An 8,136-nucleotide genomic window follows, 5' to 3' on the forward strand; every position below is an offset into this window, starting at 1 on the left:
TGTATATTTTCAGGTTTGTTCCTCGAAAAGAAATAAAATTGAGGTTTTGCGAATTCTTGAAGAATAAGGCATGCCGAGCCGGGGCTCTACATGTTTGCTAAGCAAATATGGTCCAATGAACTGGTGGACACATTCTACAGAGCCCAAGGTCAATTTAAGTAAAGTATTTTTGAGCCCAGTTTATACCATTGCGGGCGCCCGCCAAGTTGGACTCGAGGCATTAAATTCTGAAGATGAAATTCCAATAACCTCCAGAATCTGTGGGGCCCCGCCAGTTTATGCGGGTGCCTACTGGTTGCCACCACAGCCCTAGGATTCCCCTTTTGTTGTGCGCAGAAGATAGCCATGGCACCCAGCGAGGGCCCGCCAATCCTAAGGAGTTCTAACCGCAAAATTAAGGGGGTTTGGTAGGATATTTTGCCTATTTTTGTGAGATGGATCATTGTAAAACATTATGGAATATTGGGAGGAGAATTCTATAGAGAGAAATATTGAGTTTTTGAGAGCTTTTGGGTTGTATTTGCTGAAAGGGGCGAAAATGGAAGGGCTGAGTTCTTCGACCTCTTCCTCCCTTGCTTCTATGGGTAACTAACTCCCTTCCTATGGAGGTGATGAAGCCCTTCCTTGTAAGCATGCTCTAGTTGTATTTTAATTTTGGGATTGAAGTATGTATATGATAGTTTCATAGTCTAGAGATTTACACAAGTTGTAATGGCTCTTCATTTCAATAAATGATTGTGTTGAACTTGTTGTCTTGTTTTAGATTGTATTTTCTCACAATTATATTGCTAACATCTTCATAGTGAAATTGGAGATGAGATTATGAAATGGTTTTTAATGGCATGTTGTATGGAAATTTTGATAGTCTAGGGCCTCCCTTTGATGGATTATACTTATTTTTTGACTTCATGTGCTCTCATCATATTTATTGAGGAATTTGATAGTCCTTAGCTTAGTGAACATGTCATAAGCTACACTCTAGTCTAGGTAGTTAAAGCATGTAAAACTTTGATGGATTATACTTAATTCTTGATTTTATGTAATTCTTGAAGATAATGTAGTAATCATGTATTTCTACATATCATGGTCACCTATATAATTTGTTCCCCGACCCAAGTTAATTTCAAGCAAGCATGTTTATATAGTTGGTGGTGGATTCATTTCCCTAGCTCTCTCTACATAAGTTTAATCCATCTTAAATTCATTCCATTTACTGTTTTATGCAAATTTTAATTCCTAGTTCTAAGTGACAAACAAACCAAACCTTGGTTGCCATAAACTAGCAATCCTTGTGGTTCGATTTACCCTTACGATAGACCTATTTTATAATGTTTTGTGTTATTACTAGTGTAGATTATTATTGGTAAACATATTTCAACCACCAAGCACTTTTATCTGTAAGATTATAACACACTCAACCTCTATAAGATAGAATGGTTTGTCTCAACAATTGGGATAGTTGACTCTAAGGCAGTGTGTTAGTGTGTTTGGAGTACACTGAACTGGGTCATCATAAATCACACTATATAATGTACTGTCATTATTTTGGTGTGTTTCTTATCTACTAAATTCACAGGCTCTAAATCCTAAGGGATTTAGTGAATTCAAGTTTCAGTACTAGTCACTTTGACTTACCAATGTGTGAGATCTTTTAGTGTCTGTTCGGTAAGAAGGAAGAAAGAGGGGTGGAAGAAAAATAAGAGGGAAAGAACAAAATTTCTTCAGTTCGGTAGGAAGGAGACACTGAGAGAAAGGATAATAGGAGGGATGACTTATCGCTCATTCTTTACAAAATTCCATCCGCCCAAATTTGGGTGGAAGACAAGAGAGAAAACAAGTGAAGCTATTATAAAAATACAAAATTACAATATTATTCTTCCTAAATATTAATTAAAATTAAACCTTACACATCTTATCTCACGCAAAACACATTCTCCAGCAATCTCTCTCACGGAAGTAAACAATTTAATGAACTGTTCAGCACTCAACATGTAAGTTAACTATTTTCCTAAATATTGTTTTATTCCTTAGCATATTACTTTAACCATACTTTTAGATAGTTTCATATGCTCATAAGAGTTATTTAAACCATTTAAAACCACTGAAATAACTTAGGAAAACTCCAAATGACCAAACAGAACATTAAAAACCCAATTTTACACGTTCCTGCGTAAGAGCAGGCTCTCAAAAGTTGAGAGCCAGCTCTTTCATCATGAGAGCCGGCTCCCTACAAGTGGGAGCCGGCTCTAGAAGGCTGGGAGCCGGCTCCTTCCATGTAGGAGCCGGGGAGTCGGCTCTGTCTATGAGGGAGCTGGCTCCCTCTTTTAGGGAGCCGGCTCTCTATCCTTTAAGAGCCGTACTTGATTTCTGGTCGTCGTCTTCGCCTCTGGTGAAGTTCAGAGCCCTCTGTACTGATTTTATTAAGATTTTAAGAGTTCAATCTAAGTCCAAAAATTTCCAGAAACTCGTTAAATTCTAGTATAAATTGCTAACAAAACTTATCATAAAATCGGTAACAGTTTATGTAATAAAGCAATTTCAGTTAAGTAGAACCTAAAATAGTTTTTAGTCTAATTTAACATGCATAAATGATCCGTTTTAAAGTCTAATTAAATCCCTAGAGACTATATAGGCATGCACAGAACACAGGTTTCAGGGAAGGAGTTAGAATATGAACTTGTCTTCGGTTTTAGTTTTGAAACCTTAAACCACCGTCTCTAAGTTTTTTGACAGATTCCTAGACTGTTGTTCAACACTTCCGTTGCTCTAGGTTCAATCCAAAAGAAATCCCTTCCTTCCCCCTTGAGCCTCCCTGGTTATCTCTCAAGTCCCTCTCTGTTTCCCTCTCAATCTTCCCTTTGTTTTCCTCTCTGTCTCCCAATATGTGAAAAGGGTTTTTGTTTCACTCTAGCAGACGTAAACAAGAATAAATATATAGGCGTCTAAAACCTTAAGTCTGATTATAATGGCATATATATAAGCTTTAATTAAAACCAAATTCTAATTCCAACCCAATTTTAAGTCGGCTAAATCCCACGACGTAATCATAAAAAATATAAAACCCTAACCTTATAGTTATACATATAAAACTAAAGACACGAATTTAAAACATTTAATCTCAACAAATAATTGCATGACTTTCCATATCAGCATATAATAATAAAATAAATAAATAAAGCAATTAAATAATTAAACAAAACAATTACATAAATAACCACATAAATCAATTAAATAATTAAACAATTAATAAAATAAGCAAATAAATCAATTAATCAAAAAAAAAAAAAATGAAATAAGACCATGAATTAAAAATACCGAGACTATCCTTTTAAAATTAGGGGTATTACAGACCCTATCCCTTTTCCCAATCCACATCCAGTTAATAAAGAAAAAGAAAATTAAAAAAAAAAAAACTAAAATGGTAACTAAAAATATAAGTCACGTATAGATTATGTATATTATTTTTATCTAAATAAAATAAATATACTAGATTATTTTCAAAGGACTTTTCTTAAATATATATGTATTATTTAATTATATATATATATAAACCCTATCCTTGGTTATTTATCCGTACCCATTAAACTCCTTATCCAAGTAATCCATGGAACCCAATTGGTTGGCTCATGACTACTATCCATAACCATAAAAATTAAAATAAAATAAAATAGAATAAAATAAAATAAAATAAAATAAAACAACCATTTAAGATATTTAATTCCTAATCATTTTATTACAAGAAAACACCTAACATTTAAGAACATAAATACACATTAACTAACACATAATTCAATTAAACAAGTATATCAAATAAACACATAATCAATAACCAATAAATCAATTAAAGAATTAAAACACAATTAAAATAATTAATAAAATACCGAGACTATCCTTTTAAAATTAGGAGTATTACACTCATCTTTAGCCCCAAACATTTTTAATCGGCTCTCAGGTCATACATTCTGTGACACAGCATAAAAAATATACTTTGTACACAATCCAGAATGCAGAAAGTGATAGAGGTGAAGAATTATTGGTATTTAAGGCCAAAGAAGAAAGTGTTCACCGGAATTCAAAGCTAAAGAAGAGTATTTTTGTATTCGATGATTATTCAATTCTGCAAAAGTATGAAATTCTTTTATGATATTCTTTTGTAGTAGTTGGTTTGATGAAAAATCACATGGCTAAAATTTTGAAATATTTATTAAATCGCTTCCGTTTTTCATTCATTAGGACCATCTTCTTCCAAGGTCAAGATTGTCGTCGAAGCTTCGGTTTTCTTCTTCATGCGACCGTCGAATAAGTAAGGAGGAGGCCACCCTTTATCTGCCGCTTACCTCACTCCCCAATCGTCACACCTCTCAACCTCCTACCACCACCACTAACAATAACTTGGTAAAATCAATTATTGATATCTCCTTTCCAAGTATTACAATGGTGGTGGTGATGAGATCTTTAGATTGTCTTCTCCTTCAACACACTCGTCAACAACTTCAAACCGTCAATGGATCTGGTTCAGCCTTTTAGGATGTAGACGAAAATTAGAATTTTTTTTTTTTTTTTTTGTTTTCCCCAATTAGGATTTTTGTAAAACCGCATCGTGAAATATTAAAATGCCCTTTTAAATTAGGGTTGAAAGTTGAAACTATTTCCAATGTCTTTATTAATTTGTTTTTTTGAGATTGGGTGTCTTACAGATTGGGGTCTGTTGCCTTGCAGTTGCTTGCTTGTTCATCAATTGCTTTTCAATATATGCAATTTATTTATTTTTAACTTGTTATTGGTGTTGTTGGTTTCATATATCTATATATATATATATATACACACACACATATACATGTATACTAGTTTAGGAAATAAGATGAATTAGAAAAAATAGATGGTTGTTATCAATTTATTATTAATTTGTTTCAACTTTCAACCAAATTTTCTGACAAAAAGTATTATTTTTTTGTACAGGTCTATGCAAAATGGGGCACAGTACAAAAAAAAACACAAATCTCAAATTTATTTGCAATTAGGACAAATCTCATAGAAGGTAATTGTAGTTTACCCCAAAAAAAATTATATTATACGGAGTATATAATGGCCCAAGTAAATGAGGTTTTTAATCACAGCTACCCCAGAGTATCTGGTAACTTCTCGTTGTTGAAGAGGGGCACTTTTTTTTCTTTTTTTTTTTTTTGTCCTGGCAAATAAAGAGCCAACTGGCCAAAGCAAGAACAATTTAAAGCAACCAGGAATCAAACAACAACAAACAAGAACCACAAAATAGCAAGAACAACCACTCCAAAGAAACTAAACATAAAGCTAAGACATGACCATTGCCATGAGAACCTTAGCTTAAAAAGTTTTAGAAGGAGTAAAGGCCCCTACACCAACCAATATAGTAATTTTTGTGGCAAAGGACTAGGAGGAATCAGAGGAAATAGATTCATTCACGTGCATGCCCAGCCCTCTAGATGAAACTGAATGAACATCAGCCAAACTACTAGGCAGGCTCAAAGAAGCCATCTAACTCACCCCACCACCTGAACCACCCTTGAACCACTTATCCCCTTAAATCTGAGTCTCAACCAAGCCACCCAAGACTGCATTCCGTCGTTTACGGCCTCGCCTAACCATAGGAGAACCCTAACTATTAGAGGTAGTGGATGAATCAGATTGAGTTCAAATTCCCCGGACTAACTTCGCTTTCCCTTTCTTTCCTCGTTTTGCCATTTGATCCCACCTTTCCAAAGGTAAAATTTGACCCTTAATGGGGAGGTAACAGGATCAAAATTGACTTTATCATCCACCTGTATGGATGCAACATGAATTTGAGAAGAAGAACCCCTAACCAGACCTGCTTCAGGAACAGGAAGTTGATCCCCACCAGGAGTAAAATCCACCACCACACCTTTCCCTTGGCTATCCACAGATGGCAAAATAGGAAGATCAAAAGCCTATGTAGAACCCTCCCCATGACCATCGCTATCTACAAACCTATTTGGATCTCCTACACTGGATAATGCAACGACTGTATGTTGCAAGTTATGCAACGGATTAAAGGATGGACGACCCAAAGGTCTCCCATAAATCCTACGAGAATCACTAAGCTAGTCCAAAAAATGGAGAGCCAGAGAAAAAGAAGGGGGTGAACCAAAACCTCCACGCCATCAGATTAATTATCATCCACATAAAGCCATTTTTTAGTGAGATTATCTCCTCTCCCCTCACCCACTTCTTTCTCCAGCTACCAGAGATCACGACGAATGAACCCCTCAACCCCCAGCCAACCACCATACTTTTTAAAATCCAACCTTGAGTAGCTCTGCTCTATAGTGCAAACTTTCCAATGATGGCCAATAATTCCACACAAAAAGCAGTAACTTGAGCAAGAGATTCCATACCAGTCGGACTAGTGAGAACAACATGCGACGAAGGGGCTATAAAACATCTAACTCCACTTTAATACGCAAAAGCCGAGTGTCCACAAGTACTTTATCTGTACCATCAGTATTGCTCTTATCACATAACTCAACTTTTAAGCATCGACCAAACGAATTCGCAATCCGCTGGCCCACTTTTTCAGATAACAAATTTGCCTTGACATCAGAAACCTGAATCCAAAAAGGGGACACCTGGAAGGAAATGTCAGAGGTCAAGAGGCCCTCCTCCCACACTTTGAGAACCACAAGGTGAGCATCAAAGAGCCAAGGATAGCCTTGAATAACATTCTGGCGGACACCAGCATCAGGGATGATTAATTGAAATAAAATTTTCAACACGTTAAACACTTGAAGCTGTTGGGATATACTAGAGTAAGCTTTATCCTTTGGCCAAAGCTTAGAGAACAGTTTGCTAAATGTGAACTTTGCCCTTACAAGAGTAATAGATTAAGAAGTCCAAACCTTAGCAAAAAGACTATCATTACAAACCTGAACACCCTAAGCAGTATCCTCTTTTGAGAATTGAATTGGCTCTTTCTCAGCAGGTGTTAGGGTTAAGCGACCAAACTGATCCAGCACACCTTGGTCCATCGTTCCTTCAAACAAAAACAGGAAACAATGAAAGAGAGGAGAAACAATTACACTCTACCAAAAGCACACCACAAAAGTGATAGCAACTGAAGAGGAGAATTCGTGAAAACACTCTGTAAGCCCCAAATATATAACCCATAAATGGAAATAAAGCTAAAGTTCTATCATCATAATGAGATAAGCACCGCCATGGCAGTACCACTGGCATAATTTGAAAAAGCCATTTGTGCACAGCTCGAGAAGATACAACAGCAGAGAAAATAAATTCAGAAGCGTAGCAGTCACGGTAATACACCCCATCCACAAACTAACACAACACATGGCAGAAATAAGAAAAGAAAAACGTACCCATTAAGATCAGTATAGGAAGAGGCAGTCGGAAGAGTAAGTAAGTCACGTGGATTGGTCCCACCATAACTGCCAAATCTAGAAGTCTCCATGATGTCACTGATGACCTCATGTCCCATAGAGACGACTTCTACACCCCCAAATTGATAGACTGCCCAAGAAGAAAACCCCCTTTTCTGGCACAATGAACACCATTCAACTCTGGCCACCCAAGATCCCACCGGGAAATGAACAACCAACAAACCAAGAAAACCCACCACCCCCAGGAACATCGCCCTCCACCCAACCATCCTTCTATCAAAACATACCAAGCCACTAACCGCCGAAAAGAGAACAAGTCAGCCCCCCTAAGCGCCAACGACAAAAAGGGGCAAGGACCAATACACCACCAAACAACTCAATAGATAACAATCTGACAAAAAAGATGGCGGGATCGAGAAAACTTACGAAACGAAGCCATAACAAAACCCTAGAAGACGCATAACACACAGGCGCACAACATTGCCCCAATTCGAATCACCAAAGAGCACTAACTAGGGATCTACCTACTCAAGCCTCACCACACCCACCACAAGATCGAAAAGAAAACCAACCACCAATCTCGCCCAAACAAATAATCAGCAGACACAACATACACCGGATTGGGCATAAAAGAGCAAAAAGATACTTGGGAGGACAAGAAAACCCAAAGAAGCCCCACCAAACAGCAGCCAACACCCCAACCAACACCCAAAAATTAGCAAACAAAACCAGAACCAACGCCCCG

The sequence above is a fragment of the Cornus florida genome, unplaced genomic scaffold (genome assembly GCF_030987335.1).
Source record: "Cornus florida cultivar Cherokee Brave unplaced genomic scaffold, ASM3098733v1 CherokeeBrave_3.0.0_Hap2_Chr04, whole genome shotgun sequence".
In the NCBI taxonomy this organism is placed as follows: domain Eukaryota; kingdom Viridiplantae; phylum Streptophyta; class Magnoliopsida; order Cornales; family Cornaceae; genus Cornus; species Cornus florida.